The sequence below is a fragment of the Camellia sinensis genome, chromosome 2, assembly GCF_055761805.1.
Source record: "Camellia sinensis isolate YWXY chromosome 2, ASM5576180v1, whole genome shotgun sequence".
Classification (NCBI taxonomy): Eukaryota; Viridiplantae; Streptophyta; class Magnoliopsida; order Ericales; family Theaceae; genus Camellia; species Camellia sinensis.
In genome coordinates this window covers 54946750-54969234 of record NC_138962.1, presented here as the reverse complement: position 1 = coordinate 54969234, position 22485 = coordinate 54946750, and positions in this window count along the sequence as shown.

Genomic DNA, 22485 nt, shown 5'->3' with positions numbered 1-22485 from the left:
TGCGTTCAACAGTGGGATCATTCCCAGAACAAGTGAACCGATAAAGAGGGTTTTTGCAGGGAGTTACAATGCTGGTAGTAGCACTATTCCCAAACCCACTGAAAACAATACAATCGCCACAGCTGACCCTTTTGCCAATCCAAGCCTACAAACCGCCGGCCTAGCCCAAGCTCAGGACAAAACTTTCACTCCCCTCTATATGAACCTGACTAGCGCACTAAAAGTCTTGATAGAAAGAGGGTATCTCAAACCCCTTGATCCTCGACCTCTGCCTGACCCACTCCCAGCCAAACATAATCCCTTCAAGTACTGTGTGTACCATCAGCAGCGCGGTCATGGCACCGACCGTTGCTACCGCCTTCGTCATGAGGTCTAAAATCTCATCGACAACCGGACGATAGCTCCACCTTCAAACCCCAATTACCAAACATCTCCTGCCCACCTCAATCTTATCCATATACTGCCATCCACCTATGACCCCAGCATATACATCACCCCGGCCCATTTACCCAAGCCTGAGGTGTTTATCCCAGAAAGCATGGACTTATGCATGATGTGTGCACCTGAACCCCAATCATCTCAAACCCGTGAACCCACTACTTCCGAGTTGATGAGAATGATTGAAGATCTTCAAAGAACTGTGACAGATTTAGCCTTTGGGATATTGGCTCCGTCATCAACCATACCACATACCGGGAATTTCATGTCAAAAGGCTCCCCAATCTTGGGACGGGCTACATTTGAAGAAAGCCAAACCCTTGGCAAAGTGGAGGCGAGTGGAAAGAACAAGGTAGGGGCGGGCATGGATCCCCATGAACATCTTCTGTTGGCTGTTGAGGCTTTGAAAGCCGAGGGACTAAACAAAGAGCAAGTCCTCACAGTTGTTGCAAAAACTGTGGATGACACTTTCACCACTCAAGTTAGGGGCAGTTTGAATCAAGGGGTAAACCGGGAGAGAGGCCGTTGTACCAGGAATGTTCCTTTCAGCTCTAATCCCGTGCTCGGAAGAGATCAATAAACTCAGTTAGCATCTACTAATTCCTTTGCTGGTGCGTCTAGCAAAAATCCACAAACCTTGAAGTGCCAACCCCGAGGTCAGAGGTCTTCCCTGCCCTCTATATGCCTTTGTCCAAAGCTCTCAAAATCCTTGTTGGACAAGGCCATCTCAAACCCCTTGAGCCTCGGCCTCTCCCGAATCCTCCTCCGGCTACGCATGATGCTGCCCAGTACTGTGCCTTCCATCAACAAACCGGTCATGGCACTGACAATTACTTTCATTTTCACCACGAAGTGCAAGATTTGATTGACAACGAGGTCATTGTCGCACCACGTCCTGCAAAGTCTATCGGCACTGGATCAGTGAACTTGGGGGATAGTACGAGTATGTGATTGGGAGATGAACCACCTGCGGGCGGCGCTCAGTTTACTCCAGATGTGGCGTATGGCACGCACTATTTTGAGCATTTGCGAATGCTAGCTTTTGTGCTTCCTGACTTGGGTATTGGGTCAGTCTTGCTGTTTTGTATAGAGTCAGTCTTTTTATGCTAAGTCAATCGGGTCTATCTTGTTGTATCGAGTCAGTCCTGTTTTGTTGGGGTCGGGTGATTTCGGGGGTGTTACCTCGGACATCACTTGCTTGTTTTATGTTTGTCTTTTCATTTTCTTTTAAGTCTATTTTTGCCTTGGAGCTAGTAATGCTAGCAGATTTGAATGAACAGTAGTGATTTTCACACCCTTGTGTTTGCTTCTACCTTGTGCCAGTTGCACCAGAAACTTTGAATGAAACGGCAGTACTTTTTGTCTACTTTTCTGTGCCTCGAACTCATTGCATTGACCTAAGTTTTCCAAAACTTTTCAAACACTGTGATGAAAACAAAGAGGGAGGAATTCCTCGGGTTTTGCAAAGTTTGATCAATTGAGAGAAAGAAAGACATGCTAAGCCCTTAATGAATGAGATCATGTTTGTTAATGTAAGTACTGAGAAGGATCCTGGCTTGATCCAGATTGGTTCTGCATTGTCTTCGACGCGAGCGATTAGTCGCTTTCTTAAAAGATTTCAAAAAAAATGTTTTGCGTGGTTCTACGAAGACCCCTGTGGAATAGCTCTTGAGATTGTGCAGCTTAGGATTGCTCTCAGCCTCGAGACTCAACCCCTTTGCTTCCAAACCTTGAACCTTAATTCAAAATGTTCAACGATCAACCACGATGTAAGGCCCGTGTGGCCGGATCAGAAGCAGCCCATGAACTAGGGGCGAGAATATCAGATGTGATCAAAGGAAGCTTGCGAAGCTAGATCAAAAGTAGGCCTTGAACTAGGGGAAAAAATGTCAGATGCGCTCGAAGAGCCAAAGATGGATCATTTTGCAAATCAATGAAGACTGGCAAGAATGCCAAATCCCAGAAGGGAGGAAAGAAGAAAGTTTGTGCTGAAGGACAACTGAGTTCCTATCCACAACACTAAGGGCAAATTCAACCCCCTTTGGATGGACTGCTGCATCGTCAGCGAACAACAACCATTCTCCTGGATTCAGATCACTTTAGAATCTCAAAACCATTTGACATGGACAAAGCTATACTTTTACCCTTGAGAGGCTCGTTGGGCCGAAAACCTGAAAGGGCGACCCGGGCAAAAGTTAGAGCAAGAAAAAGAGCAAAAAGAACAAAAAAAAAAAATACAAAGAATGAAAAAAAAGAAAAGAAGAAAAATGAAGAAAATGAAAAGAAAAGATGAAAAAGAAAAAAGAAGAAAATAAATGAAAAGAATTGAAAAGAAAAGAAGAATAAAGCTTGCAAGGTTGAAAACCCAAAAAGGGCGGCCTTGGCAAAAGTTAGAGCTCAAAAGTAGAGGTTAATACCCGAGTGTACCTTAACCACCGAACTACGCAAGGCTTGATTCCCATATTTGGGATACGTAGGCAACTTCATTCTGAAGTCTAGCCGTAAAACACTTCAAATTCGACTGTGTCCATGTGACGGTTCTGGTCTTTGTCTTCCCTATATCCGAGAATTTGATTGTAATTATCACTGTGAGGACTGGTTGCCATGTGCTGCGGCGCTATTCAGACTAGGGGCAACTTTCCGTTGCTGTGCAGTGCTACGGTGCTATTCAGACTAGGGACAACTTTCAGTTGCCATGCAATGCCATTCAGACAAGGGGCAATTTTTCATTATTTTGGATCTGAGGTTGTGCATCTCAAGAGTAAATTCTGCGCTCGTTGAGCAGTGGCCATTTGTAAAAACAGTTTTGAGAATTTTTAATGAAGTTGACTAATTTTCTTGAAAATTACTCTATTTTTCCAAAACTAGACCATTTCTTGGACCCAAAAAAGGAAATTTTTCAGTGCTCATAACCTGACTTGCATGATTTCAAATTAGAAAATCGAACAAACATGTTGATCTAACTTTCATTTTGATCAAAATTGTTTTAGTAGAAAGCCAAAAACAAAAAAATGGTCAAAATGATGAACTAGGGGCACAGTTGAGCCAGGTTTTCTGTCTTTTCCCCATTGCCAACATACTCGCCAAGAAGGCCACTCATTCCTGTTGGAAAAGGGTACCACTGAAGCTAACCGCAAAAGGGCTGAAAGCTCTCAACATCCTCCAAGCAACGAGGTATCAAGCCAAGTGCGAAGCATGAACTGGAATGGACCAAGATATTCCACTCCCTCGTCTAGACACATTTGATCATGTCCAAACCCCCCAGCAGAACATTGTCAACCGATGTCAGCTGCAAATTTTGCTACACACCCAGTTGTAGCGCAACCCCTCTGCGGAAAAGTTCACTGTTGTGAACAGAAGAAGAGAATCTAGCAGAATGCTAGGGGCAAGAGCCCGCCACTTCCTGTTTATCCATCAACCACCCTGGGGAGGGATGAAAAATGAGAGATTAAAGAATAGAGAGATGTGCGCTGAGAGAAAAAGTGAGGAAAAAGGCTTCTTTTTTTTTTTCCAGGAAAACAGAGCTTGAGGGTCAAGTGATGTGAGAATCACAAATGAGAAAGGGTGGGAAACAATACCCGGAGAAACTGGCTCCTCGTGCACCGAGAGGTCTCTTGCCTTTATAACACAGCTGAGTGTTGTGTTTGTGTGTTTTTGTTTGTTTCGATTCTTGTTTTAAGTCGTTTGAGTGTGTAGACACCCCATTTTTTACCGCCTTTAAGATTTGGACGCGACTGATGGTTTTGGAAGTTGTGCAGTGCAAAGGGACGATTTCTTCGGCAAGAGGAGAGTCAAATCTCAACTTCGTACCCCTTTTTGGACCAAAACAATCTTGATCAAAAGATTTTAGACCTTAAAACCCTCTCTTTCAAAACGTTTTTGAAATAAAATTTTTACGATGTTCCGAGGCTCGCATTTTGTCAAATGTTGCGCTTTTTGGTAAACCGAGCAAGGACAAAGTGGAAATGAACGAAAGAGAGATGAAATCTTTGAAAAATCTTTCAAAACATCTTGTCTAGGGGTTTGAAGTTGAAGAAAAGAGGAGAAGAGAAAGGAAAACTAGTTTGGGAGAAGTTCGGCATGAATCCGGGTAGGACCAAATCTGCGCGGCTTCACCGAAACGGGCATAACTCTTTGCACAGAAGGAATTTTAATGCGACGTTGGCGCCATTGGAAAGATAACTTCTGGGGCTTCAATGTGGCCACATGGCAAACCAGAAAATCAGATGGACGACCAGATTTTTTGGTCAAAAGTGGTTCAGCATGAATCCGGAAGGAGAGAAAATATCTGCGCGGCTTCACTGAAATGGGAATAACTCTTTGCACAAGAGGAATTAAGATATGAGGCCACCACCATTGGAAAGATTACTTCCGGGGCTTCATTTTTCACTCAAGAATATCTTAAGGACAAGTCCGGGTGGGGGAGATATGGTTGGTTGAAGTCCATTTGGACCGAATCTGCGCGGCTTCACCAAAACTGGCATAACTTTTTGCACAGGGGGAATTTTAATGCAAGGTTTACGGCATTGGAAAGCTAACTTCAAGGGCTTCATGAATGACTAGATTTGGGGCTTGAACCTTTTGACCCCTGGTCGACCAACCAGGGGGAGTGGCCGGCCGGCCACTTGAACTGGCCGGCCTGCTTCTTGCTTTTTGCCCTCTCTAAATGCTTTACAGCTGTGCCAGCTAGGGGGCATTTGGTGCATCCTCCATACACGTGTATGGAGGATCTTTGAAGCTTCCAAGAGAAGCTTTGGCCTCTCTTCTCTATAAGAGAGGCCCTCCTCTTCATATGAGGGGGTTGAACAAAATTGACTAAGGCACATAACCTCCCACCTCCATTGCTACCATTCCAAGCTCCAAAACCCTAACTTCCTTGGTCCATTTACACTACAACCCTTAGCACCACACCTCCATCATCCATTCCAGCACCTTCGAAGCCATTTGCAGAGGTTGGAAGCTCATCAACTTGGTCCAAAAGCTGCTGGAGGTCGGCTCTTCAAGGGTAAGTCCTCATTTCCCCCATTTTTGCATTATTTTACCCTATCCCTTAGCTCCATTTGTAAGCATTTTCGAGCCTTGGTGTAAACTGAAGATAGTCTTATTTTGAGCTTTTCTTCATGTTTGTTTAAGAACACTTTTCTGTTTGAGGCCTCCTACACCCTTGCATGCTTTACCCCTCTTTGTAGGCCTATTTTGCATCATATTTTAGCCTTACTTGTGAGCACTTTTGAGATTTTATATAAACTGTAAAGTGACTTATTTTGAGCCCTTCTTCAACTTTATTTAAGGGAACTTTACTGTTTGAGGTCATCTACTTCCTTGTTTGTTCAATCTCTCTTTTAGGGCAATTTTTGCATCATACTTTAGCCTTACTTGTGAACATTTTCGAGATTTGTTATGAACTGGAAAAAGTCTTTTTTTGAGCTCCTCTTCAAGTTTTGTTAAGGTTCTATTTCTGTTTGGGGTCATCTCCCCCCTATGCATGCTTCATCTCTTCATGATTAAGGCTATGCATTAGAGCACTTGCATTGGCCATGGTTTGGCCTCTTAGCCACTGAAATTCAATGGATTTTCAGTGGCTTTGATGCATTTTTGAGGGCCAAAATTAAAGGGGGGTGACCCCCTATCTCCTTGTCTTGTTTGGGAATCTTTTGGACCTTCCAAAGGGGCTTTATTTTGCATGCATTGAAGTCACTTTTTGGGCTCAATTTTGTGGGTTTTAAGGTCTGCCTTAGGTCTGTCCAGGGCCCTTTTGATCATATTTTATGTCTATAGTGCATGTGTAGAACAATTCCATTGAAGGCCTTTTGAGGGGGCCTTTCTTGGCATGTTTCCTAGACTGATTTCAGGGCCAATTTTATGAGTTTTAGGGATTTCATAACTCATTTCCAGAGTTGGTTTGGTCATGCTAAGTGTCTATCTTATATGTGCTTAACAACCCCTTGAATGGCCTTCCAAAGGAGCCCCTCATTTTTGCATGCATTGGCTGCATTTTAGTGATTATTTGGGTATATTTTGGCATGTTTTATTCACTGTTTTTGGCTGGTTTGGTGAGTTCTCATTTGCTTCATATACATGCCATATAAACCGTGTTTGCTAGTCAATATTGCATGCTATTTTAGTCTATCATTTTAGCATCTTTTGGCTATTCTCTAAACTAGAAATGTGCATATTTTGGGATTTCCTTGGTTCTATCTTTAGACTTCATGATCAAATAATGCTTGCTTTGTATACTTGTGGTTCAATGCATGTGCCTAGTATTGAGTTTCGGGGCTTATTCCATGCATCGGGTGCCATATTTCCATGTTTCGGGACCATTTAGCATTATGTTTCAATGCTGAAAATTACATGTTTGAATGCCATGCTTCATCCTTGCCATGTTTTGGTAGAGTGGCATTCAATGCCTTAGGTTCGGTCCTCGATTTGCGTGCATGTGTGCACGCATTTCGGTCATCTCATTTTCATCTTAGGGCCACTGATGTGAGTGTGGCTGAGGTCCACTCATGTTGGTGTAAGTCCATTATGCATTGTGTATGCCTTTTCAATTCATAGCATTGTGTATGCTAGGTTGCCTGTTAGAGCGTTGTGTATGCCATGTTACATCGAGCATTGTGCATGCCATTTCATAGCATTGCGTATGCTAGGTTGTATGTTAGTCGCATTGTGTATGACATCTCATTTACATTGTGTTTGGGATAGGAGTTAGCCCAAGCACGGGAAACGAGGGACGTTTCGTGCTCCGAGTGACGGAACGTGTCTCAATTCCCCGTCGCCGACACTCCGGATTACCCATGATGGAGTTTAGGTCTTGTTGTGTTTTCATGTGCATTCATTTCATATTGAGTCGTGCAATTCGACTCCTCGGCCACCATGCATTGATATGCGTAATTGGTGACACGAGGATCGAGGACTACACTCCCTGAAGAGTAGTTATGCATACATATGTGAAATACTTTGCCATGCCCCTTTGTTGCTCTCTGTTGTAGTAAACCAGAAATCAGCCTTCCAGAGCCTTGCACAGCATTCCGGGATTAATTGCAAACAGAGGCGAATCGGGGCATCGCAATGGATTTCCGCGCCAGGCAATTCAAGCACGCGTCATTCCACCATTCGGAACAGAGCTGAGGCAGTCCATAGGCTTACATGCTAATTTATCGCTTTCCTAGTTAATTTGTTAATAAATTAGGGTTTCGTAATATTTAATTATTCATTTCGGACTGTATTATTTATTCGGACCCTTCGAGCGAGGGCACAGTTGTAATAAGTGTGCGTGCGTGTGATGTATGTTTTCCAACCCCACGTCTTTCTCCCTTTTATTTTCCAGCTTATGATGGTTAGATTAGGGCATGTTTCAATTAGCATACAGTATGATAGCATATTTGCATTCATTCATCTATCTTGCATGCACCGGGCTCGGCGCATCATACTAACTGCATTTGTATTTCGAATTCCAAATTGAATATGTGCTAGCTGTAGCATCATCATATGCCATGTTTAGAATAGTCGAGCCTATCGTAGTTGCATTTTGCATGTGTTGCATTAGGCATTTCTGTATAGTTAGGATCATGCATGAATTTCTAACATAGCTTTTGTTTTGGCTTGGAGTACTTGGTAAGTTTTACGCTTTAGCATCTTTGCATGTGTGTGAGTGACTGCCATGATAGCATGCTTACCATGAGGCTATGTGCTTATATGATATAACTGCCTGAATGCCTGTGGGTGAAGGTTGGGTTATTTGGATTGGAACAATTCATCAATTGTGAGTTTTAAGCCCACTAGATAGTGGCAAATCATCTTGTTTTCTAAGCCCACCTGAGGGTGGCAAATCCACATTTTAGCCTACTTGCGAGTAGCAAACCGCTTTAATAAACAAACATGAGATATTTTATTCCAATTCAGGCGATCCAGTCTATACTTGTATGCTGTGCGCATCACATAGTAAATCTAGGCTAATAACCAGAATAAGAACGCATAATGTTTTCAAAACTCGATATCATGGTTAGTAGAGGCCGATCTTTGATCGGGCGAGCGGGGGTGCTCACGAAGTGACCTTCCCCAATCGTACCCAAGTTCCCGAGCCGAGGCAACTTTGGTGATGACGGACACGTGGCCTTAGGCAACGAGTCAGGGTTTCCTAAATTTCCCAAAATAAAATATTTAGGTGGCGACTCTGTATCGGGCAAAGTAGTCCATGTTTGGTACTTCTTTCAAAAAATCTGTTTTCAAAAACGATTTGCCAAATTTGGACTGTTTTGATGATCCATCGGTCTTGCATTGCACTCTGCGAGATTAGATACAGGATCATGACATTGAGTCCTGAACTATAGTGAGCCCAATGAACAAAACGGGGAGGGGGGATTTCCTCCCGGGACGTTCGGGGACGTCTGCAGAGTGTCAATAGATGTGTTTAGGTTGTTTTACCTTGTTTTTCCTTTGTTGAGTTGTGTTTAGGTTGTTTTACATTATTTTTCCTTTGTTGTGTTGTGTTTAGGTTATTCTACCTTTTGTTTTCTGTTGTTGAGTCGTTTTGGCTGCGATCAGTTGTAGGCTCAATACCCGATTGAAAACCCTTTTCTCATCTCATTTTCAAAAAAAAAAAAAAATCGTATTGTGCTCAGAGTGCCGTGCCATTCTCCACATTTGTGCAAAACAGGATTTGTTCTTTCATAAAACTGCAGGGTTCGACTCAGGTCACATGAGAATAGTAGAGCAAGGACCTATCTGAAGCTATATAGATTCCAGACTGCAAAGCAAAAGAAAATAGGGAAAATTCGGAGGCATCTGAGTGTGTTTTAACTTCTACAAGTTCCGTCATTGCATCCCATCCGTCCAGAATGAGCTGTGTGTTCAGAATGAGCAGTGTGTTGTTACGGGCTGTGTGTTCAGAATAAACGGAGTACTGTGTTATGAGTTGTATGTTCAAAATAAACCGAGTACCGTGTTATGAGCTGTGTGTTCGGAATGAGCAGTGTGTCATATGAGCTATAAGTTCAAAGTGAACAGAATACTGTGTTGATTGTTTCAGAGCCAGGATGGCAATCAGAAGTGCTCTCCTTGAGGACCATTCCCCGTCAGAATAGAGCGGTTTAGCGCCACTCATTCCATGAGGTGCTTTCTAAAGTGCCGCTTTGTTTGTTTATTGCATTCCCCTAAACATCATGCTCTACATTGCTTGAAACATACATCGTATCATTGCACTTATTGCATTTATTTGCATCTTGTGTTATCTTGTATCGTTTATCCTTTTATGCTGAGCAGCATTTAGGATCGTTGCCCTCCAGGGCTTTCTCAGGTTGTGTTATGAGTGCACTTGGGCGGTTGTTTTCAGTCCTCTTCTCACGTTTTCAGCGTGGTTAGAGTGTTCCTTTCCTTACACGATTTCAGCGTGTTTGGATTTCATCTTAGCTTGCATTGTTATACACGCTCCTTTTCGAAACACCGGGATATGTCCTTGTGTTTCTCCCTCTTTGGTTAAGAGCATCTGGAATACGTTCCAATGCTTGAGCCATTCCGAAACACGGGGATACGTCCCTATGTTTTTTCTTCTTTTTGAAACACCGGGATACGTCCCTATGTTTCTCCCTATTCGGTTAAGAGCATCTGGAATACGTTCCAATGCTTGAGTCATTCCGAAACACCAGGATACGTCCCTATGTTTTTCCTTCTTTTCGAAACACCGGCATACGTCCCTATGTTTCTCCCTTTGGTTAAGAGCATTTGGAATGCGTTCCAATGCTTGAGCCATTCCGAAACACCGGGATACGTCCCTATGTTTTTTCTTCTTTTTGAAACACCGGGATGCGTCCCTATGTTTCTCCCTATTCGGTTAAGAACATCTGGAATACGTTCCAATGCTTGAGCCATTTTGAAACACCGGGATGTGTACCTATGTGTTTTCTTCTTTTTGAAACATCGGGATACGTCCCTATGTTTCTCCCGTTTCGGTTAAGAGCACTTGGAATACGTTCCAATGCTTGAGCTATTCCGAAACACTGAGATATGTCCCTATGTTTCTCCTCTTTTCCGAAACACTGGGATATGTCCCTATGTTTCTCCACTTTTTCGAAACACTGGGATTTGTCCCTATGTTTCTCCTTTTTCCCGAAACACTGGGATATGTCCCTATGTTTCTCCCCTCCGACCTGCATTGTCATGCACACTTTATCTGCGTTGTTATGCTTCCCCTTCGCATTGTTATGCGTCACACTTAGGTTGCATTGTCATGCATCCCTCGACTTGCGTCGTTACGCACTTTTCACTTACATTGCTATGCATATTCCTGACAATATTGCACCTGCTGAGTTTCTTTCTTTTACAGGCATGATATTGTATGTATGGTTCATTTGAAGCTAGTGCGACCAGACGAACCAGACGGTCTTGTATTCTCCGTGTGAGACGTGACGAGAATTGTATAATTCTCTCACATCCTTTCTGCATGAAATATAGTTTGATTTGTATTCATTTAAAATTGTTGCATTTATTGTGTATATTTGCTTCATTACAGCTGTCTTTGCATAATCATGAGTTATGTTCGGCTTTGTACATATCGTTTTGCATTTTGCCCTTGCCTGTGGGCACATCTCTTGCTTATCCTGCCTGTTTGTCTAAGTCTTCGGCCTTGTCAAAAATGGGTCGTCTCTGGGTTTTGACATTCACTCCCGTCACGTATGACTTTCGAGTTCTGTCAAAGAGGGGCAACTGTAGACACCCCATTTTTGACTGACCTTAAGACTCAGACGTCATCGATTGAGCGCTCAGTGATGGTGCATGTTGTGCTCGTTCTGAGGTTTCGGAGTTTCGGCTGAGAGCCTTGCCTCCAGACCTCGGGACTCTTTTGTGCTTTGCCTCAGTTTGCGAACCAGGTTTTTTTTTTTCTTCCCGAAGGGAGGAAGGGGTCTCGTAGACCATCTCTCAGTGACCGTAGGCTACTTTTCGTGGTCATAGACCACTGTTCCCATTTGGAGACCAGTTTTCGATTTTCAGAACCGTCGGCCGTGCACCTCGGTTCGGGACCGCTTAACTTTCTTCGTTTGGCATGGTTTTTGGAGAGCTTGAACATTTTGAACCTTCGTTTTAGCTTCTTGAGGAAGCTTGAACATTTTGAACCCTAGTTTTAGCTTCTTGAGGAAGCTTGAACCTTTTGAACCTTCATTTTTGCTTCTTGAGGAAGCTTGAACATTTTGAGCCTTTGTTTTAGCTTCTTGAGGAAGCTTGAACCTTTTAAACCCTTGTTTTAGCTTCTTGAGGAAGTTTGAACCTCTTGAACCTTTGCTCTAGCTTCTCCGAGAAGCTTGAACCTTTTGCTCCAGCTTCTCCAAGAAGCTTGAACCCTCTTGTTTCTCTATAAGAGAGGGCCTCCCTCTCCTTTAGAGAGGTTGAAAAAAAAAATTCTAAGGAAAAGCACATATATCTCTCTATATCTCTACAGTTTAGGCTTAGAAAGGGTGTTTGTTCTTAGCCTTTAACACCACACCTCATAGCCACACACCTCCACCATTGATCTAAGGTTCTTGGAGGGTCTTGAGAGGTCTCAAAGAGCGGGTTTTTGGTCCAAGAAGCTGCTGGTTTTGCTGAAGCTACAAGGGTAACACACTATTCCTTCTTTTAAGCTTTATTTTGCTCCATCATTTATCCATACTTGCAAGCATATTTGAGCTTTGTTGTAAACTGAAAAAATTCTTGTTTTGAGGTACTTTTCATGTTTGTTTAAGGTCACTTTGTTGTTGGGGGTCATCTACCCCCTTGCATGCTTCATTTTACCTTGTTTTGAGCCCTGCCTTAGAGCATTTGTGTTGGCCTTTGTCTGGCCTTTTAGCCACTGAAATCCAGTGGATTTTTAGTGGCTAGCATGCTGTTTTGAGTGCCAAAATCAAAGAGGGGTGACCCTCTCTCTCCTTGTTTTGTTTTCTAGCATTTTTGGCCTTACAAATGAGCCCTTATTTGCATGCTTCCAAGCCATGTTTCAGGCCATTCTTGATGAGTTTTAGGACCTGCATAGGCTCTGCCCAGAGCTTGTTTTTCCATATTAGATGTCCATCTTGCATGTGTAGAATAACCCTCTTCATAGCAAATCAAAGGAGCATCTCATTCTTGCATGCATTAACCATGTTTCAGTGGATTTTTGGACTTTATTTGGCATGTCATACCTCTGAATTTTCTTGGTTTAGTGGCCTCTTGATTGCCTCACATGCTTGTAGTGCAAATCCTCTTTACTAACTTACGTTGCATGCTATTTTGGTCTCTGATTCTAGCACTTTTTGGCCATGCCTTAAACTGATTTTGTGCCTATTTTGGACTACCTTAGATCTATTTTTGGGCCTCATGGTCGAATGATGTTTGCTATGCATGGTTGTAGTTCAATACCCTTGCCTAGCTTTGAGTTTTGAAGCCTATTGCATGCGTATTTTGAGGTGTTTCCATATTTTGGCATCATTGTGAATCATATTTCAGAGCTTATATGTATGTCATATTCCCATGTTTTCCACTCTTTAAATGTGTTTGAGAGTTATGCATGAATACTTCATTTATGGACCATTTCCGTGCCTTTTGAGCCATCATTTTAGTCCATATTTGCTACTATTTTGGCCTACATAGGGACTGTTTGGGGTTGGTTTGGTCATTTGAGTATTGCTTTGCATGCCTATAGTGTAATCCACTTCACTAGTTTCGGTATTTGGGCCATCTAGCATGCATTGTGTGAGGTGTTTGCATGATTCGGGACCATCTTGCATGTCATTTCAGTGCTGGAAAATATGTAGTTGTATGCCATATTTCATGCTTACCATGCTTTAGTGGAGTTGCACTTTATGCCTTAGGTTTGGTCCCTTGCATTTGTGCATGTTTGCATGTGTGTTGTTGCTTTATTTTCATCATGTATGGCCACTGATTTGAGTGTGGCTGAGGCCCATTCATTTTAGTTTAAGTCCATCTTGCATTGCATATGCCATATAGTCCATGTTGTTGCATGATTGACCATTGCATTGTGTATGCCTTGATCATCTCATTGATAGTCTTCATATGTGCATCGCGTATGCCATATAGTGTCATGTGCATTGAGTATGCCATTCTTAGTTCATAGCATTGCGTATGCTAGTCGCACCCTTGCATGTCATCCCTTGCATGTTTGCATCATTTAGTCGCATTGCATTTAGGTTGCATGCTAGAGTTGCATTGGTGCGTGCATTGTGTGTTGCGTCGTGTTTGGAATAGGAGTTAGTCCAAACACGGGAAACGAGGGACGTTTCGTACTCAAAGTGATGAAACGTGCTTCAATTCCCAGTCGTCGACACTCTTGACTACCTATGATGGAGTTTAGGCCTTATTGTGTTCATATGTGCATTCATTTCATATCGAGTCGTGCAATGCATGATTGGTGGCACGAGGATCGAGGACTACACTCCCTGGAGCTTGTGCAATGATGGGAAGAGTGGTCATGCACACATATGTTGAAAATACTTTGCCATGCCCCTTTCTCGCTCTCTGTTGCAGCAAACCGGAAACCAGCAGCAAAAACTAGTCAGTAGCCTTTTGGAGCTTTGTACAGTGTTCTGGGACCAGTTACAAACATAGGCAAATTGGGGCATTGCGATGGATTTCCCGACAAGGCGACTTGAGCATGCATGCATCCCTATCATTCGAAACAGAGCTGAGGCAGTCCATTTTGTTTAATTTGAATGCTAGTTTCCTTACTTACTTAGTTAATTCGTTAATTAATTAATGTTGTGTAATAATTAGTTTAATTAGCTTAGATTAGCTAGTTTATTCTGTACTATTCATTCGGATCCTCCGAGGAGGGCAATGTTGTAATAAGTGTGCATGTGTGTGTGATGCATGTCTTCCAACCCCACGTCTTTCTGCCTTTTATTTACCAGCTTATGATGGTTAGTTTAGGGCACGTTTCAATTAGCATACTTATGCTCGCATGTTTGCATCCATTTATTTGTCTCGCATGCACCGGGCTCGGCGCATCATACTAACTGCATTGTATTTCGATTCCAAGTTGAATACGTGTATCAGTTGTTGCATTTCATATGCCATTTTAGAATAGCCGAGCCTATCTTAGTTGTAATTTTGCATGTGTTGCATTAGGCATTTCAGCATAGTTAGGATTCATGCATGATTTCTAATTACCTTCTTTCTTTGGCTTGGAGTACTCGATAAGTATTTATGCTTTAGCATCTTTGCATGCGTGTGAGTAACTGCCATGATAGCATGCTTACCATAAGGCTATTTGCTTATGTGATATAACTGCCTGAATGCTTGTAGGTGAAGGTTGGGTTATTTGAATTGGAACAATTCACCAATTAAGAGTTTTAAGCCCACTTGAGAGTAGCAAAATCATGTTTTCTTGAGCCCACTTGAGGGTGGCAAATCCACGTCTTAGCCTACTTGCGAGTAGCACCATCAAACCATCTTTCAAATAAACAAACATGAAATGTTTTGTTCCACCTCAAATAATCCAGTCTATACTTGTATGTTGTGTGCATCACATAGTAATTCTAGGCTAATAACCAAAATAAGAGCACATAATGTTTTCAAAACTCGATATCATGGTTAGTAGAGGCCGATCTTTGATCGGGTGAGCGGGGGTGCTCACGAAGTGACCTTCCCTAATCGTACCCAAGTTCCCGAGCCGAGGCAACTTTGGTGATGACGGACACGTGGCCTTAGGCACGAGTCAAGGTTTCCTAAATTCCCCCAAAATAAAATATTTAGGTGGCGACTCTGTATCTGGCAAAGCAGTCCATGTTTGGCACTTCTTTCTAAAAATCAGTTTTTTAAAATGATTTGCTGGATTTGGACTCTTTGATGATTCATCGATCTTGCATTGCACTCTGCGAGATTAGATACAGGACCGTGACATTGAGTCCGAACTGTAGTAAGCCCAAATGAACAAAACGAGATTTCTCTCGGGCCGTTCGAGGACGTCTACACTCCTATACCTAGTACAAAACTAGTATTAAATGAAGAAGAACATGAATATCACGATGTTAAAATTGATTTAGGATGGAATATCCCTAAAGTTAAAACTAAGGAAATTTATAAAACCAATTTTTTACAGTCTACGTTTAATGTTGATTTACAAGTTAAAACTGTTGAACAAGTTTATGCTTTAAGTAAACCAAGAGAAACCTGTCAGTTATTAACTAAAGATGCAATCAGAAAAATCTCAAAGTTGGTCATAATTTTATTCATCTAGGATTAATACAAGTTGGAATAAATCCGTTAACTCAACAAGGTAAAAATACTTCTGTTTTATTATGTTTACGAGATGCCCGATTTATTGATTGCAATGCCAGTGCAATGGATATGATGGAATCAGGACTCCATAAGGGTCCTATTCATTTTAATTGTTTCCCTGACTTTACTTTAAGTCTACATGATCCTCATATATTAAAAGCTTTAACATTGAATATTCAACCGTTTGGTGAATTTACTAATATGTTAGAAAGTGTTCATAATATTACCTTAATTTATCGAATTTATTACAAATGTATGAAAACCAATTTAAATGTTCAAGCCTTAACCAAAAGTCCAAAAAATAAAACTTTATTAATCCAAGGCAGTACTACTGCAACTAATATTACTGTTCCAAAAATGATTCATTGGAATCAATCTTCCTAATGATTGGGTTATTGTCAATGAAAATTATTCCCAAAATCAATAATCTTCTGATAGTCAAGATATCCAACATATTCAACAATTTAATGATGGTTCCGTTCATATTAGGTTTAATAGAACTTGCAGCCAATCTACTAGACATAGTACATCTAGTTTACCCACAGAAACTGATGAAGATGAAATTTTCAATACCCCTTTATTCACCAGAAAAGATAGGAAACTTCAACTTAATGAATCGACCTCCCAATGTCAACATATCCATAGTAAAATGAAAGGAATATATAATTCCTCCACTTCCCAAATTAGTAAACCAGTCTACTCTACCCATACTCATCTTCAAGAAGAAGATACTGTTTCCCAGGATTCACCTACTCAAACTGATTTCGAAGTTGCTCCTCCTATTAATCCACAATTATTAACCCTTAGTAGACCTTTTATTCCAGATTTAAACAAACTTCATGCTGAATACAAATCTAGAGCAAATCAATCCAAACGCCATGATTATTATAAACAATATGATCTAAAACAACAATCCAAAATTACCAAAAAATGGTATAAGTTTATGGTGGAAATCAATACTGAACTTAATTTCTTTGATTATTTAGAAAATTATTACCAAAAAATAAATGTAATCACAAAAACTAAGTGGAAGACCTCCTCCAATACTGTTGTTTCAGCTAGTCATCCTCCATTAGAGAAAATTCTTATCGAACATAAAGGAACTGTTGTTCTGACTTCTCCATTCAAACTTCCTGGTGATGAATCATCCAAGGTCAAAAAAGTTATTGAGCAAAATAACTATACAAATCAATGTTTAAAAACTATCGGTAAACAACCTGATAAAATTGAAACTTCTTTTGAAGAATATTCTACTAGTCATGCTTCTGTCAGTAAATCTTTGGATAAACCTCTTATCAATCTTCCTAGTAATAGAAAACGATTAAGTGTAAACACTCAAAATCATACCACTGTTGACGCTATTGAGAAAATATTTAGTCAATTATCTACCAGTAAAGAAACATCTACGTCTAACACTAAAGGAATTACTGTCTTAGCACAACAGCCTCCATTGGAATTTCCTACCCAGTCTGACACATCTAGTGATAATGAGATTAATCATCTAGCACAACAATTTCAACCTTTTCATCTTAATAAAATTACACATTCTAAAGTTAACCCTACCACCCTCACAAAAATTTGGTACAATAAACCTATACCTCCTGATCTCCAGTTTGAAGAGACTAATATTCGTAATCAATTTTCTGTTTCGGTTAAAAAATTATATGAATGGATTATTGATGGTCTTAGTGAACATCAAATACTTCTCAAACTTAATCATTTATCTATGGTTTCTAATAGTTATCTTAATAACAATCCTGATTATAAAAAATATATATATTTTTTTAAATTTTAATTTTAATTTTAATTTAAATTATTTATTTATATTTAAAAGATTAAACATCATATAGAAGTATTCATCATACCAAGTTCAATTCTAATATAACAAAATTTTTCTTTATTAAGATTCTTGATAAATATGTCAGTTAATTGACGATTTGTAGGCACAAATTCGAGTTCAATGTCACATTTGAATACATGATCTCTTACAAAATGATGTCTTATTTCAATGTGTTTAGTGCGTGAGTGCTGAATAAGATTTTTTGAAAGGTTAATGGCACTTATGTTGTCACATTTTATAGGAATATGATCATAATGAAGTCTAAAATCTTGAAGTTGTTGTTTCATCCAAAGCAATTATGCACAACACCCAGCGACGGTAATGTATTCTACCTCAACAGCTGATAGAGCCACTGAGTTTTGTTTTTTGCAAAACCAAGAAGTGAGTGTGTGTCCAAGAAAGTGACAAGTATCACTTGTACTTTTTTGATCAAGTCTACATCTCGCAAAGTCGGCATCCGAGTAACCAAAAAGTTCAAAAGTGGTTCCCTTAGGATACCATAGTCCCAAATTTGGAGTGCCAACAAAATATCTGAAAATACGTTTGACTGCGGTGATGTGTGACTCTTTCGGTGCGGGTTGAAGTGCACACATACAAACACTAAACATTATATCGAGTCTACTTATAGTAAGATAGAGTAAGGAACCAATCATACATCGATTGGTCTTTTTATCTACAGGTTTACCTTACTTATCTTTGTCGATTTTTATTGATGTGCTCATTGGAATTACTGCAGGCTTTGATGATTTTATTTCAAACATTTTAAGTAGATCCTGTTGGGTCGGTGGACCCTGATAATTGCTATTTTGGGTACTTTTGCAATTCTCATGTGCTTCCATGTAACCCTAATTCTATACTTATAAATAGATGAGGGAGCACCTCTTTTAGGTTAAAAAAAAAGAAAAAGAAAAGAGAGTTGTATTTTTCTGATCATAGTGAAAACCGCAGCAACCGTGGACGTAACCCTATTTTAGGATAAACCACGTAAATCCTTGTGTTCTTGTGTGTGTGATTTATTTGATTCGTTAATTTCTTTCTTGTTTGTTATTTTGTCTCTTACCGATCTTGGTTAGAAAAGGTTAATTCCTAACAACTGGTATCAGAGCATTAGTTCATGTGGGAGCGATGGCTACAGACGAAAAGGTTAGAATTGATAAATTCAATGGCACAAATTTTGGCTTTTGAAAGATGCAAATTGAAGACTATCTGTATCAGAAAAAACTGTATGAGCCCATTTCAAGGACGAAACGAGAAAAGATAGAGGATGATAAGTGGACTCTTCTTGATTGCCAAGCACTAGGTGTTATTCGGCTAATGTTGTCATGTAACGTTGCGTTTAACATAGAGAAGGAGAAGACTACAGTGGGGTCTCATGGTGGCACTCTCAAACATGTACAAAAAACCCTCTGCCTTAAATAAAGTTTATTTGATGCATAGATTGTTTAATCTAAGGATGGCAAAAGGTGCTTCAGTGGCAGAGCATCTGAACGTATTCAATATTGTGGTAACATAATTGAGTTTTGTATCTATTGAATTTGATAATGAGGTTAGAGCTTTGATTCTTCTATCTAGTTTGCCAGAAAGTTGGAATGATACTGTAACGGCAGTAAGTAATTCTTCAAAAAAAGAAAAGTTGAATTACAATGATATTCGAGATTTAATTTTGAGTGAAGAAATTCGCAGGAAGGAATTAGGGGAAGCATCAAGTTCTGCCCTAAATATAGAATCCAGAGGAAGATCAATAGGAAAAAAACCCGAACCACAACAAATCAAAATCCAAACACAGAAGCAAGTCAAGAACTAGAGAGGAACAGAGTTAATAGAACTATGGAAAGAAGAGACATCTAAAAGGAGCTTGTCCAACATTGAATAAGAACAAAGGTGATCAAAATCAGAAGTCTGCTAATGCTGCAACGAAGGAGATTTATGATGTTTTGATCTTGAGTATTGGCAACCCTCTTGAATCTTGGATTTTAGATTCTGGAGCATCATTCCATTCTACTTCACAAAAGGAAATCATGGACAATTACATTGGTAGTGATTTTGGGAAGGTTTATTTGGTTGATGATGAACCTTTGAAGAATGTGGGTAAAGGGGATATAACAATCAAGTTGCCAAACGGATCTATTTAGAAGATACAAAATGTCAGACATGTACCTGGTTTGAAAAGAAACTTGATTTCTGTTGAACTTGATGATGAAGGTCATGTTGTAACCTTCATGGGTGGTTTGTGGAAAATCACAAAAGGAGCCATGGTTATTGCTCGTGGTAAAAAAGAAGGCATCTTTTACATGACTACGAATAATAGGGATACAGTAGCAGTTGCTGGTGAGACAGAAGAATCAAATCTGTGACACCAAAGGCTTGGGCATATGAGTCAAAAAGGGATGAAGGTACTTACATCTAAGGGGAAATTGTCAGATTTGAAATTGGCGAACATTGACTTTTGTGAGGATTGCATCTTTGGCAAACAAAAGAGGGTTAGTTTTTCAAAGGATGGCAGGAAACCGAAGTCAGAAAAGTTGGAGTTGGTTCATACAGATGTGTGGGGACCTATACCAGTTTCATCTCATGGAGGATCATCATACTATGTTACCTTTATCGACGACTCAACGAGAATGGTATGGATTTATTTTCTAAAACATAAATCTGAAGTTTATATTACTTTTAAGAAGTGGAAAGCCCTGGTGGAGACTGAAATAGGTCTAAAAATTTAGTGCCTGAGATCAGATAATGGGGGGGAATATAAGAAAATGAGTTCAAAAAATATTGTGTAGAAATGGAAATAGAATGGAGAAGACTGTCCGAAAGACACTTCAACAGAATGGCGTTGCAGAACGCATGAATAGAACTTTGAATGAACGTGCTAGAAGTATGAGGATACATGCCGGATTACCAAAGATGTTTTGGTTAGATGTAGTTAACACTACAGCATATCTAATTAACCATGGTCCATCTGTTCCGTTGGATGGAGAGTTACCAGAAGAAGCTTGAAGTGGTAAAGAGGTAAATCTTTCTTTTTTGAAGGTATTTGGTTGTGTTTGAAATCTGTTAAATGTACTTTTATTGGATATGGCATTGATCAATTTGGTTATCGGTTTTGGGATGATAAAATTGGAAAATAATCAGAAGTAGAGATGTCATATTTAATGAGAAAGTAATGTATAAGAATAGGGATAAGTCAGCATCTGAATCTGAATCTGTTACTTGTCATGAGCATGTTGAGTTCGAGGAGATTAGTGAGAATGATTTGAATAGTAGGATTCAGAATAATCCTGAAAATCTTATTCCACAAACTGAACCACATACTCTTACTCCTAAGTTGAGACGGTCAGAAAGAGAGTCTAAACCTACACAGCGTTGGTCTCAATTTTTACATTATTTGTTGTTGTCTGATAAGGGTGAACCCGAAAGTAATGATTCGGCTTTTCAGGTTGATGATTCAATCAAGTGGGAGTCAGCTATGCCGGATGAAATAGATTCACTCATGGCTAACCAGACATGGGAGTTAACTGAATTACCAGTGGGTAAGAAATCTTTGCACAACAAATGGATTTACAGGGTCAAACAAGGAACATGATGGAAGTAAACGCTATAAGGCCAGATTGGTTGCAAAGGGATTTCAGCAAAAGGAAGGGGTTGACTACACTGAAATTTTCTCTCCAGTTGTTAGGGCTGAGCAAGGAATCCGTGAAATCCGTAATCCGATCCAGTCCAGTCCAATCCGATAGGTTTGGATTGATTTTTTGAATCCGTGGTTCGGTTCTGGATTAAAGAATTAAAAATCCGTAGTCCACGGATTGGTTCCGGATTAAACCCCACGGTTCCGGATTGGAACCGATCCGAACCGTATACAAATAGTCTATATTTTTATTATACATCCACCCCCATAGTATCTTCTCTTATTCCATATAAAACATAAACTCAAACCTAAACCTACATAATATCTTCTTTTATTACTTTTGTTTGTTAGTTTTTAATTTTAATTTGTAATGGTCTAAACACTTATGGTGAAACCAATTTTCTTATGGTTGTTTAAATTCTAGAACAGTATGTCGCTATTATAGAAAGACATGTTACTATTGTGGAATTAATATAGCGCTATGTTTATATTTTTATGAAATTAAAGTGTTATATATATATATATATATATTGTTATTTAATTATGTGAATCCGTGGTCCTAAACCGATCCAATCCGTATTTAAATGGATTGGTTCGGATTGGTTCCATGATTTAAACGGATTGGATTGGTTCCAATTTTTCAGAAACCGTAAATAACGGATTGGTCGTGGTTTTACCCCAATCCGGTCCAATCCAGACCATGCTCACCCCTACCAATTGTGAAGTTGACCACTATCAGATTTTGAGCAGATGGATGTGAAGATGGCTTTTCTCCATAGTAATTTGGAGGAGGAAATTTATATAAAGCAACCACAAGGTTTCTTGGCACATGGCAAAGAGGAGTTTATATGTAAACTTCGAAAAAGCTTGTATGGTTTGAAATAGACCCCAAGGTAGTGGTATAAGAAGTTTGATAGGTTTATGTATAGCAGCGGTTTTACAAAATGTCAAGCAGATCATTGTTGTTATTTCAAGAGGTTTGACAAAAGTTATATTATTTTGCTCTTATATGTTGATGATATGCTTATCGCAGGATCTAACATTGAAAAGATAAAAAGATTGAAGAAACTTTTGTCCAACCAATTTGAGATGAAGGATCTTGGAGTTGCAAACAAAATCCTTGGTATGAGGATTCACAAAAATAAGGCAAATGGTACTTTGAAGTTGTCACAGGCTGAGTATGTCAAAAAAGTTCTTAAGAGGTTTAGCATGGATGGTGCAAAACCAATGAGCATTTCATTGGCTAGTCACTTCGGACTTACCAAAGAGCAGTCTCCGAAGACCGAAAAAGAGCAGGCTTACATGGAACGTGTTCCATATGCTTCAGCTATCGGTAACATAA